The following is a 13914-nucleotide window of genomic DNA, read 5'->3' on the forward strand; positions in this document are numbered from 1 at the left end:
TTACCAACAAGTTTGAAAACGTTTGGGTAGCACTACCCATTAACATGTTCCGTTCAATTAAGACGTTATCAGAGCCCACTTTTTTCTCTTTTTCACCCAATTAACTCTCCCAATTTATATAAAGGTTTTAATTTACCTTAATTAACCTAATTAGGTTTTGAATTATAATTCATTTTAGGGTTCATGAGTTTAGTATTATTCGGGGATTTTGATTTCTAAGGTTTGGGGGTTTAATTGAATTGGGGTTTTTGCTTATTTTAGCATTAATTGGCCATTGTAATTGAAAAAAGTGAAAATTTGGGACAATATTGTAACACCCCAATAATTCTCTCATTTCCAAACCACTTACTTTAAATAAAAATAGAGGAGAACCATTGGCATGTTACCGCCACGTGTTAAAACGTTAAGGCATTATCAAAGTATTGCAACGGAAATCCAACTAAATCTTAAAATAATATAATTTAGAAAACCAATACGTCAAAGCTTACAAATTGGAACCATAAAGGCCCTTATTTAAAACCAAACCAATAATCAAAGTCCCAAAACATAATTAAAGTAGTAAAACATAAATAAGTTCAACACAAAGGACGAATACTCTCAATCACACCAATCCCTTGACAATGCGTATGTCAAATCACCGAACTTCACATCATCAAACTAACCTGTGCAATACTGCTCCCCAATAATACAAGTGTAATAATTGGATCATCACATGGTCATTGAAAGGCGAAGGCCATGACCAAAAGAAAACACACAAAAGCACGCAATCAGCAAAGCTGAGTACATACAAGCTACAACGCACAAAACCTGACATGCTCAACTAATTAAAGTAAATAAACATACAACTTGAATTCATTAATCAAGACTCCACACTTAAACAATTCAATTGACTCAACATACTTTCTAACCAATTCTAAACACTCGACTCTTTATATTTAATTTAATTAATTTAGTTTGGAGTAAGCAATAGACGAGGTTGTCCAATCCACCAAATCATTTTGGTCCCAAATGACCATTTAAAATAAAAGTTTAGCGCGATGCAAGAATGGGCGCGACTCCATTCTCACAAAGTTAGTCTAGGATCCCATCTAACTTTCATTGTAAAATAAAATGTAAATTCCAAAAGAAAAGAGGACATGTTGATCAAACAAGCCTCGGAAAGCCACGGGCTACCACCGTGTACTCCAACGCATAATTGTCAATACTCTAGAAGTGCACGCTTTCTAGAGTTTTATTGCTCATCCATGTTTCACTTTACGTGATTAATTTTAATTAATAGCCGACTCAATCAGATACACCATACATAAAAATCATACATCAATTTACTTTTAATCTTATTTAGGACAATGGTGATCACATCACAATTTGACCTTTAATTTCATTAAACTTCCAAATTATCCAAATTGTTGAACATAGTCAACACACCTAGCCATTTCGGCTTAATCCACTTTTACTCAACATACTAACAAGTCATGCTCGAGTAATAAATAAAATAATAATAACCTTGTGGAATAATTAATAAATTCATTCCAATTAAACCATTCAATTCCAATCCTTTAATAATCCAAATGTGGTTAACAAACCAATCCAATAAAATTATGCTTGTATCAACATTCCATACAAACAATTAATCCAATATAATTCAACATGTTTGCAATTCCATACAAACATAATCAATTCACCAAAACATGTCTCATAAACATAAGCACATGAATTAATTAAATGTATAACCAAACAATTTTCATCCAAGTGTTCTCTAATCATGAAACTAAGTTCTTTTCTTTGGTACCTAAACATGATACTACTTACAACGAAGTAGACATGTACGTACCTCGTGTAAACAATTCGGTTGGCCACTTAAAAACTAGAAATCACCTTCAATAAAATCCTCTCCCAAACCAAACAATAACATCTCAATCAATACCCAATCAATCAAATTTACAGCAACACTAACTTACTTTAAAACCTTCAAAATCCAAATCAAACAACACTTTAAAACCCTCCCTTTCGTTAAAATTAAAGGCTTATATATAGTTCTTTAAATTTTCTTCATAAAAACCTTAAAATACATCATTATACATGAAATTACAGAAATTTTAAAGTTTAATAAAAATCTTAAAATTATTTAAAAACCTCTAATAATCTCCCTTTTTAATGGGTGATTAAACCCTCTTTATAAAACATCAAAATTAGTACTTAGGAACTATTTCCAGCACTTAAAACTTCAATAAAAAAAATATATTTATGCTTAATTAACTTTAAACATAATTAATTTTATTAATCAAACTCAAGGATAATATTTTAAGTATAAAAAACTTCGTTAAAATCAAAAACTGTCCGAAAATCATATTTAGAGGCTGAATTTGGCCACGAAAGCGTGGTGCACATTACCAAAGGTAATGATTCTTTCTTAAAACGTTGTTTCCACATGGAAAACACTACTTTTTTGTCAAAATCGGATGAGTTCAGAACCTGATCGGGATTAAAACGGGATTAATATTAATGAACGGAAATCTTAAAATTAAAACACGAATTTAAGTGTTCAAAACAATCTGGAATTAAGTTAAACTAATTAGTACTTATAATCACCAAAATTTCAAAACATCATTACTATAAAATCCCTAAATCAATTGTTCATAAAAACCCTAAAATCATGATTTTCAATAATTAAAAACCCTAGGTTATAAAATTTACAAAATCTGAAAATTATGACACTTATAAAATCTGAAATTATAAAGTTTAATCATCAAAATACAATTTGATACTAATTAAATTAATTTCAAACAATAAAATCAAAACCCATAAATCAATAATTATAATTACACAAATTAATCAAACTAAGGAGAAAGAAAATAAGACTAACCTTTTTGTGTGGGAAATTTTTGGAGATTCATGGGGTATTTATAGGAGAGAATTGTAGGGTAAATAAGAAGATTGGGCATCATAAAAATAATGGGTCGATTAAGTAAACAAATGGGTTAGGCTTGTGTGATTGGACATAAATTGTAGAATAAAGGTGCATAAAATAATTTGTTCAAATAAATTTCGACCCAAATTTATAATTTGAAACTTTTGAAATTAAATTATGAAAAATAACAAATAAATATTATAAATAAAATAAATTTTCAGTTATAATATATTTAAAAATACGGGGGATTACAAATATAACGTTTTAATTGGACGAAAAATGTTAGTGGGTAGTGCTACCCAAACTTTTCCAAATTTGCGGGTAATTCTAAACAAATAAAAAAATGGGTAGTTGTTCACAAATAACTCTATCTTTAGGGTAGTTCTACATAAAATTTCCATGATTTTATAGTGATAAAAAAAAAGTTTGATCATCATAAGGCAAAAGTGGGCTTAATGAGGTGTCATCTTCATGGCCACAAAAAAAAATCCCTTCTTTTTTTATTTTCCAAAATTTATTTGTATAATTTTCCAAAATATTGAAAATCACTTTCAAATTAGATTTTGTTATTTACATATATTAGAAAATGAAATAATTAGAAACTTAAAAAAAATAATTTGATCTTAAGATTATTGATGCTAATTACTCTCTCTTAGGGTTTGCTTAATCCCTTTCTATCTCTTTTCTCCCGGTCATCTCCGGCATCCGACGACGGTCAAAGACGACTAATCTCCTTCGAACATTACATAGTCTTTATAAACGCCTGGAATGGAGCTCGTACTCGTGGAGGCTATCATTTATCCAGGTGTCTTGTGTTAGATTTACTAATAATTTTACCCCCTTTCTCTCTCCTCTATACTACCGGGATTCGTTCTCTGGAAACCGCTTTAAATCTTTGCTAATCGATTTTTGGAAACGGATAGCCCTTGTATGGACTTCGATGGAGTTCATTGTTGACGAGGGGTGGAACTGGGTCGTTGAAACTAATCCTCCCTCGGTCAAACTAAATTTGTACACACTTAACAAACCTATATACAAGTATAGAGGCAAGTCAAGGGTCGAACCCAAAGGAACGGTAATGTTCAAGCGCTCTCAATTATGCGCCTAAGCTAGGTCGAAGTCTAAGGATAAAAGGTAAACGCTATAACAACTAACAAAATGAAGAACCAAACAAATAAAGCACTAGGAACGGGGATCTACAAGTAATCATGACAATTGAAGCAACTCGGGAACAATATGCAAATCAATGGTTGCGAAGACTAATGGCAAGCTCAATCAAAAGAGTCAACAAGCTATCTCCTAGAGGTCAAACTAGCGCCAACTACGAGAGACTCTAATTAGGAGCATCACTAATCAAGCTCAATCGACAATTGCAATTCCTAAATCAATGGTCTGTATCATTAGAAACTACAATGCAATCTAGCATAATTCTCAAGGCCTAATCGAATTACACACATGCAAACTTCCATTAATCACTTTAATCTCAACAATTAATCAACAGAACCCCCAAATTAAGCACAATCAATCATAGAAAAACACAAAAGCTACAAAATAAGAGAGGAAAGGTAAGACTAAGACCAAAAACATAAAGCTAAGCATTTATTAAGCATTAAAGCCATGAAAAGAAGGTAAAACAACCTAAATGCTCATTAAATGGGTGCCATTTATGACACCCATCAATCGTATTCCTTGTGTTTTAGGTGTGTGATAAATCTCGACAAACATACTTTTACGTCACGATTTGATATGTTGTTCAATCAAATTATTAGTCATTGTCGAAAAGTGAATTTGAGTAATTATGGCGTTTTATGTGCGATTTTAGAAATTTATGCGTTTTCAAAAGTTTCATTAATGGTGGTCGAATGACCTGAGGGAGACTATGAACAATAACAGTTCCTCAGTTGGAACGAGACATAGTTGACGGAAACTTCCACCTTCGGACTAGGACAATACCAACACCCTACAATTTAGGGTATATTAAATATTAAATAACAAGACATAACACGGTCGAAGAACTGTCCCATTGGCACTGAAGTCCTAGTCTTAACATGCCTATTTGGTGTAGGGTTCAATTCTCACTAAGAATTGATAAAAAAAATTCTCTTTTTTTGGGTATTAAATTATTTGGACATGTCTTACTTCGTTCAAGGTATTTTCCAAACAAACATCATGCAGGATCTATCTATAAAACTACGTGGTAGTTACCTTACTATATATTACTTCTCACAGTTATCAAGGCAGGTGGTTTGTCTACAAACCAAAAAAACAAATCTACCCCTAAGTGGAACATAAAAAAAAAAAACCAGGAATCACAATAAATCTACATACAAGCAGATAATCACACAAGAAAGAGCTACAAGGAATTGAAACAGGATTATAATGCTGTTTAATCAATTAAGTTAAGTGAATATGTCAGTGAAGAGTTCATGGTAAACTCTTGTATGTATGTGTTATCGCAAATGTACACATCATGTTAGCCTACATGTTTTACCTACTTTTCAGACAGGAATAAAGCTTGACTCCGCATTAGATTTGGTGTACCATTTCTAATAGCTGGAGTACGTATTATGGCACAATTCATATGGAATGTGTTTATCAAACATGTTCTCTACCAGAGTTCACATCAACTTGAAGGGTTATTGTTGTTATGGGGGCGTGCGTAACAATTCTGGAGGGAATTTTTTTCACTTACACCACAGAATGGATCATCAATTTTAATCTTCTCCTTCACTTAGTTTACATGTACTTCATCACTAAAATGATTCTAGCAACGAACATTGCAATGTAACATGTATCCTTGAGCTAATTAAATTACAAAATTAACTATGCATTTACAACTTTGTCACATCACTTGACAAAACCCACAATGATTGAGCCACAAAAAGTCCTCGATCATGTTGGCTCATATAGCCGACCCCACTAATGGGACTAAGGCGTACAAGTAAGAGAAGATTAACAATGCTGGATACTTTTAACAGTCAGAGAAAGCTTAAGTTGATGTAGATTTTAGATCCCCATTGCAGGCTTGGCAGTTAATGGATTACTACTTTGTCTACACCCCCGTTTACTAGGTAAATAGCAAAAAGAAAAGCATTTGACATATGGTCTGAAGGATGTAACAATGCAAGGGGCGAGTGAGCAGCAAGTCCATATTTATGAAGTGAGCACAACTCACAAGTTTAGCACATGGTAAGTCAAATATGTACCCTGTATTTCAAGAAAAGAAACTATAGGGACATAAACAGGACATGAAACATGGAACCATTACTCTATGAACACTGAAGAGGAGTGTGACTTCATCCCAATCATGTCGCCATACAAACCATGTAAGTGTTGGGTTTCGGTGAGTCCGACCCACCACAGAAAGAAACCCGACCCAAAACCAAACTCATAATAATTATAACCATAGAGCATAATTAACATAAACAGAAGACTAAGTAAGAGATTATTACCTTTGTAGCGTGCTTTGCTCACTTAATTGAGCTCTTACTTCAAAAGCCCCTTAGCCCTGCTCACATGGGGACCTCCAACAAAGTCCACCCGCAACGCGAGCACCGAACTCGATCTATTTCCTTGGAGTTAGCAAGGCCCGACCTGAACCCGAGTAATTTGTGTTTAAAGGTTTTCACACTGTGATGCCTTTTTCAACACTTACTCAAGTGAAGAATCCCAACACCTAAAGTTGGTATTTATAGGCATAGACTCATAAAAATTCCCATCATCTTTCCATGTGGGAGATTTATTTTTTTCCATTTTATTTTAAATCTAAAATAAAATAAATAATCAAGCTACTAATAAATCAACAAGTGTCAAGCTCACATGAGAGGTTAGGTGAGGACCATTTGGAGAACGGGGGGGACCAAACTTGCTCCCCACTCCCCTTTTAAAAACCAGCCAACATATCGCCTTATTCTCCTCTTGGCTTGCGCCATATGGCAGCCCCACTTGGGTACCAAGGTAACTCAAGTGAGCTGCCACGACTTGCTGTCACCAACGCCAAACTTGCTCCCCACTCCCCTTTTAAAAACCAGTCAACACATCGCCTTATTCTCCTCTTGGATTGTGCCATACGGCAGCCTCACTAGGGTACCAAGGCAACTCAAGTGGGCTGCCACGGCTTGCTGTCACCCACGCCAAGTAGGCCCAGCACCTGCGTGCGAGCTGCTGTAGCCGTGGGCTGCTTCTAGCAAGCCATCTCATCAAGTGCGGGCTTCTAGCTCGCCATGCCCTTAACACTCGGCTTTCTAATGCTATGGGTATTTTGGTCATTATGTTGACTTATTAGTTTTTTCGTACCGTCTTTTTATCATTTTCAACTCGACTTTCGACGCTCGGTTTCGACGCTCCAAGCTCGAATTTCCGACAACTAAATATTAATTACTCGGGCGACTCATTAATTCCTTTCGAATTAATTCGTCGCTTCAGTTCGTAAGTTGCTTGGGTGTGACCCGAAGGTGTTTTGGGTAATTTTACCCATGCCACGTGGGCCAACCAAATCTTTACACGTGTCATACCCCGATTTGTCCAAATTGGACCAATCCCCATTTGACATGTATCATTCCCAAAATCTGGGAGAAAAGGCGGCCTTCAAGGGCCCAAATCCCAAGAAAGCTATAACTTGGCACAACCCAACAAAATTAGGTCAGAATGACCTAATTAGGGGCACATTTCCCAATGACCCTATAAATAGGGAGATGACCCCCATTTTGGGGACACCTACAATTTATTACAGCATACCCTACATTCTCTCACATTAGTAAACACCTGATCTCAGAATTCGAGAAGATCCTTTTTACTTTCCGCACCTTTTTAACATTCTCCTATGCGTTCTAACTTGATCGTCGGAGGCGGAGCCCAACAACCTGAAGTCTCCGTTGTTTTGCAGGTACAGGTGCAGTCGGATTAGTCTTTGAGCTGTAACTCTCCCGAGGGACAAAAACACCCAAAAAATTTGGCGTCGTCTGTGGGAAGAGTACCTCAAAGATGGTTCTAGAGTCTGTACTGCCTCCTGACCCAAAGGCTCATCAGCCGAAGGTCTTTACGGACCAGGAGGATGATCATCCTCATGTTGAAACATATGTGGCCAAAGATGGCTCATTCATTTCTAGGCGCATCCGTCCCAGAGATACTCTGGAAAGAGGTGATAGCCTGGCGAGTACCAGTAGGCCCCCTGGTTAGCCGGAACGGGAAACCCAGTCGGCTAGAGGTTAGGCTCCTGTAACTAGAGACAAGCTCATGAAATTCATGACAAGTTTCAAGGGTGAGATCAAGGACCTGATCGAAAAGAAAACAACTGACTCTTGCAAGGGTCAGTCGGCCAAAAAGTCTCCTCGAACTGCAAGGAAGAAGCCAGTCAGGGACATGCAGCTTACTCCACATCCCAAGGAGAAGACTACACACCTGCCTTTGACTGGACAAAGATCCTTCTGCCCCTAACGGGCACAAGGAAGTTCATCCGTGTTGTTCATCCGGATGGCATCAAGAAGACTTACACCAACGCTCGACATGTCATCAAGTAGAATCAGAATCAGCAGTTGTCTGAGTCAACCTCGACCTTAAGCTTTCCAGACAGCTTCAAAAATACATCTGCAAGGATACCCAATACTTTCATGAGATCCGTACATGCGGTAATACCGTTCATTCTAGCCCTCAGATGATTGGGAATGCATCATATGTACCCCCTATGGTCTACGGTCCGTATTCTCCTCATTTCATGTAGCCGATCCTCTCTGGAGGTCAGGCGGCATACAATGTCCAACCTTTGGACTGCCAGCTCCATCTGCTCAAACTTGGTGAACAAACTTCTGCGTTCACCAAGGAGATAATCAAGGCGGCACGGCTGACCAAGGTTTATAATGTGTTGGTGGGTGCTTATGACAGTACCACCCACCCAAAGGACCATCTCATGGCTTACTCAAACCATATGCACATACAAGGGTTGGAGGACGCTATGTGGTGTTGATGCTTCCCGGCTACATTAAAGGGCATAGCCCAACAATGGTTCGCCAACCTGCCAGCCAGATGCATTGACAGCTTTAGGAAGCTTGCCTTCCTGTTTGCCTCCAACTTCTCAATGGATATCCCTACTAAGAAAATAAGTCTAAGTCAGGGAGAGAGAGAAGGGCTCCGCTCCTATGTCAGGCGGTTCAACCTGGTGAGAATTCAAATCCAGGGGATGTCTGACGAGGTAGCCTATATAGACTTCTTCAAGGGTCTGAAGGATGGGTCGACCATTAAGTTTGACCTTGTCCAAGAGCGGTTTTCACCCTTCTTGAGGCGTTGATAGAGGCGAAGAGCTTTATTCAAGCTAGTGACCTCTGCTCATCCAGCCATCAGTCGGTTTCTAAGAAGTTCGACATACAAAAAGAGAGTCGGTTTGCTAAGCCGGCTCAGAAAGCTGAAGAGAGCAAAAAGAGAACAGAAGTTTGGGCGGTTAATGAGCCTGATCAGCCGTCCAAAAAAAAAGGAAGGAATTCAAGTCGTATGTCTCACAGTACGAATTCAATAAAGACTGCCACTCCATCTTCATGGAGGGAAAGGACCGGCTGACCATTAAGAAGCCAAATCATATGAAGAGTTTCATTTAGTCGCGGAACAAGAATTAATATTGTCTCTTTCATGAGGAAGTAGGCCATGACACTAACGACTGCTACAGTCTCAAGCGGACGTTGGATCGTTTGACAGACAAGGGCTCGCTGAAGTCCTATTTCTCGAAGTCCAAATCGACTTCCAAGACAAATCTAGGGCAGTTGTCTAAGACTGTCCAGCCTACTAGTAGCTCGGACACCGACAAGAATTCGGTCTACACAATAGCAGGCGTATTTGCATGTGGTGGGCCGACAATCCGAGGCACCAAGGATCATATAAAGAAGATGATCCACTTAGTTGATGATGGAAAGGTGTCTACTGGTGGAACATTCCCAGACGTCCTCATCACTAAGAAGGACTGGGACAAAGTTTGTCGGCCGCATGATGACCCAGTTTTCATTGAGTGTAAGGTCGCCAACCAGCTGGTTGGTCGGATCCTTATAGACACGGGTAGCTCCTCTGATCTCATCAGCTACAAGTGTTGTATATTTGGAGTAACACTCGAAATACACAAGGGATAAACCAAGGGATAGATAAGGCTAAAGAACCAAAGGCTTCTTAGATAAAGTCACACCACTAAGAAACGTTTTGGATTCCTAAGATCACAAGCCAACTAGTAGCCTAAACTAGCTAACTAAGCAAAGGAAACGAAATTCCAAATCCAAGAATTTCAGGTTTTTGTTTCTAATCCAAGAAACGAATGTAAGACAAGTCTTTTTTGTTTGCAATAATCTGCTTTTTTTCATTCACATTTGCTTGCTATTTATAGTAAACAAGCATCCTTAAGTACAAGCTAACTTAAGTGGCTGTTCAGCTCACTTGTTACACGCCTAAACTAAAGCTAAGTACATTTCAGCTTTTGTTGTCTAGATACATTAATAAAAGAAGCCTTACTTAACTAGATACATCAAGAGCAAATGGCGGTTTGTAACCTCCAAGTTATGAGTGAAATAAAATCAGAAACAAGAGAGTATAACACCCCCTTGATTCACGCCCACAAAGCAGCAGCTTGGAGATGAAACAGCTCCCCTTTTCACGCCCAATTCAAACAGCAAGTGAAGTGTAACTCCTCCTTGTTTCAAGCCTTGAATTAAGCTTGAATGTATGTGGTCAAGGATGTACTTGGACGCCTCTTGAATGTACCAGTTGCTGGCTGAAATAAACGGCCACTTGAAGACTCAAATGAAAGCTTGTAACTCCTCATTGATGCTGATTGTAACACCCAAGTTAAAGCTTTGAAATTCCTTGTAAAAGAATTTCGGATTCCAAGCTTAAATGGCTGCCATTTTGATGTATCTTTGCACTTGTACTTTTGTGTGAATGTGACAATATTTTTCGAACTAAAATCAGCTAAAAAGAACTAAGAAAAAATATAACTAATTTGCAAACTTAAAATGACTAAAGTTTACAATTTATTCAAAGCATAAAAAGAACTAGAATAAACTAGTTAATAAGAACAACAAGAAATTCAAGGGGTTGAATATCTTGCTGCCCAAGGATAGAATGCATAGCACCAATACATGATGCTACGTCTTGAACCAAAGAAATGTCCATAACCAAGTTGTTAGGCTTGGCTACAACATTCCCCCCTTCTTGAAAAGAGTTTGCCCTCAAACTCGGCAACTCTTCAAACTCATCATAGTAAAGCATCTCTTCCCATTGCTTGGGACGTTTAGTAGCCAAAGACCGCAGCAAGGATCCCAAAGTTCTATTAGTCACTTCGGTTGGACCATCCGTTTGAGGATGACTTGAAGTGCTAAAGTTCAATTTCGTGCCCATCTTCCTCCATAATGTAAGCCAAAAATGACTTAGAAATTTTGGATCACGATCACTCACCATGGATTTAGGTACACCATGTAAACGAACAATCTCATTGAAAAACAAGTTAGCAACAGGAGTAGCATCATAAGTTGCATAGGCTGGTTTGTTTGGGAGCATTGAACCGGGAACAAGATCAATTTTGTGTTGTGTGTCACGTTTTGGGGGTAAGCCAAGGGGAATGTCTTCGGGGAAAACATAGGAAAAGGTTTTGAGAAGAGGGGTGAGGAGTGGGTGTGGCTCTTCTTGTGACGGTTTGGAAGGGGCATCAAGTTGGCTTAAAATGAATTGTTTGTGAGCTTTATACTCATGCAATTCTGATTTTATGAGAGTGGTAAGGGAAGTAGGGGGTGTGGATATGGGGTGACCGTTTTTGAGGTTTAGGGGGGTAAGAAGTATTTTCCGTCCATCCTTAGTGAAGGAATATGTGTTTTTATACCCATCATGCATCACACGCCTATCAAATAACCAAGGTCTACCAAGTAAAATATGACATGCACTCATAGGTATAACATCACACCACAATTTTTCTTCATAAGTTTTACCAATGCTAAATGATAACAAGACTTGTTGTGTTACTTGAATCCCTTTACCATGATTTAGCCATTGAATCACATAAGGTTTAGGGTGAGGAACGGTTTTAAGTTTCAGCTTGTCTATCATTACTTGTGAAGCTACATTGGTACAACTACCTCCATCAATAATCAATGTACATACCTTTCCACCAATGGTGCAACGAGTGTGAAAGATTGACTCACGTTGCAAACTTCCTTCTTTGCCAACCATATTGCTTAGTGTGCGTCGAACCACCAAGCATTCTCCTTCGTCTGGTCCAAGACACGCATACTCATCATTCTCCTCAAGGTTGCTGTCCACTTCATTTTCTAATTCATCCTCCTCTTCATGCTCAATCAAAGTGACAATCCTTTTATTTGGACAATCACTAGCCAAATGTCCAAGGCCTTGACACCGAAAACATCTTCTTGGGGCTGGTTTTGGGTTGGAATTTTGGGTGTTTTGTGAAGGTGGTTTAGAAGTAGGCTGATTGGACGTTGGGTTTAAAGGTGGGAAATTGGATGTTTGCTTTTTTTGGGGAAATGAGGTTTGAGATGCAAAACGTGATGATTCACTTTTGCCTCTTGCTTTTTGTTGCTGCTCAATCTTATGTGCTAAGATAATGAGCTCTTCAAGGGTAGAGTAAGGATGTAGTTCGGCCACATTGGCTATTTTTGGGTCAAGCCCTCCCAAAAAGCGCACCAATGTTTGAGGTTCATCTTCCTCTACTCCACATTTCATGACAAACCCTTCAAACTCCCTAGCATATTCTTCTACTGATTTTGTACCTTGTTCGAGGTTGTGGAACTTGGAAAAGTTTTCTTGCACATAGTATGTGGGAAGAAACTTTTGTTTCAGCAACTTCTTCATCTTGATCCACGATCTCACTTTCTCTTTGTCTTGCCTTTCCCTTTTGGCACACACGCTAGCCCACCAAGTTGAGGCATATTTTCTCAACTTCAAGGCTACAATTTTCACCTTCTTTTCTTCCGGTGTTTGCTTGTAATCAAACACTCTCTCCACCGTTCTAAGCCATTCTACAAACTCATCAGCATCGAGTTTTCCATCATACTCCGGAATGTCAGCCTTAATGTCATTGTTAGGCCGTGACCTTTCTCTTTCATGATAAGGTCTATCATTGTGATTGAAATTAGATTCACTCACTTCTTCATCACTATGATTGGGTAAACCCTCTTTTTGATGGCGCAACTTAATAGAAAGGTCTCTTAACTGACCTTGCAAATATTGCATTCGTTGCTCCATATCTTCTTTCTCTTGTGCAACCTTATTGACATATTCTTGCCAATTAGGGGGTGGGATGTCGGCCATGGTTTGTGTTTGGGTATGTGTTTGGGGTATTGTGTTTGGGTATTTGTTTGCTAGACCCCCCTCCTTCTAGCGCCAAATGTTGTATATTTGGAGTAACACTCGAAATACACAAGGGATAAACCAAGGGATAGATAAGGCTAAAGAACCAAAGGCTTCTTAGATAAAGTCACACCACTAAGAAACGTTTTGGATTCCTAAGATCACAAGCCAACTAGTAGCCTAAACTAGCTAACTAAGCAAAGGAAACGAAATTCCAAATCCAAGAATTTCAGGTTTTTGTTTCTAATCCAAGAAACGAATGTAAGACAAGTCTTTTTTGTTTGCAATAATCTGCTTTTTTTCATTCACATTTGCTTGCTATTTATAGTAAACAAGCATCCTTAAGTACAAGCTAACTTAAGTGGCTGTTCAGCTCACTTGTTACACGCCTAAACTAAAGCTAAGTACATTTCAGCTTTTGTTGTCTAGATACATTAATAAAAGAAGCCTTACTTAACTAGATACATCAAGAGCAAATGGCGGTTTGTAACCTCCAAGTTATGAGTGAAATAAAATCAGAAACAAGAGAGTATAACACCCCCTTGATTCACGCCCACAAAGCAGCAGCTTGGAGATGAAACAGCTCCCCTTTTCACGCCCAATTCAAACAGCAAGTGAAGTGTAACTCCTCCTTGTTTCAAGCCTTGAATTAAGCTTGAATGTATGTGGTCAAGGAT

At 38.1% G+C, this 13914-nt stretch overlaps 1 pseudogene; it reads right to left on the reverse strand.

Moving 5' to 3' along the window:
• The window catches only part of LOC110688908, a 62087-nt pseudogene extending 49798 nt beyond the window's left edge, over nt 1–12289 (reverse strand).
• Nucleotides 12290–13914: the final 1625 nt, after the last annotated feature.

Source organism: Chenopodium quinoa, unplaced genomic scaffold (assembly GCF_001683475.1).
Source record: "Chenopodium quinoa cultivar QQ74 unplaced genomic scaffold, ASM168347v1, whole genome shotgun sequence".
NCBI lineage: Eukaryota > Viridiplantae > Streptophyta > Magnoliopsida > Caryophyllales > Amaranthaceae > Chenopodium > Chenopodium quinoa.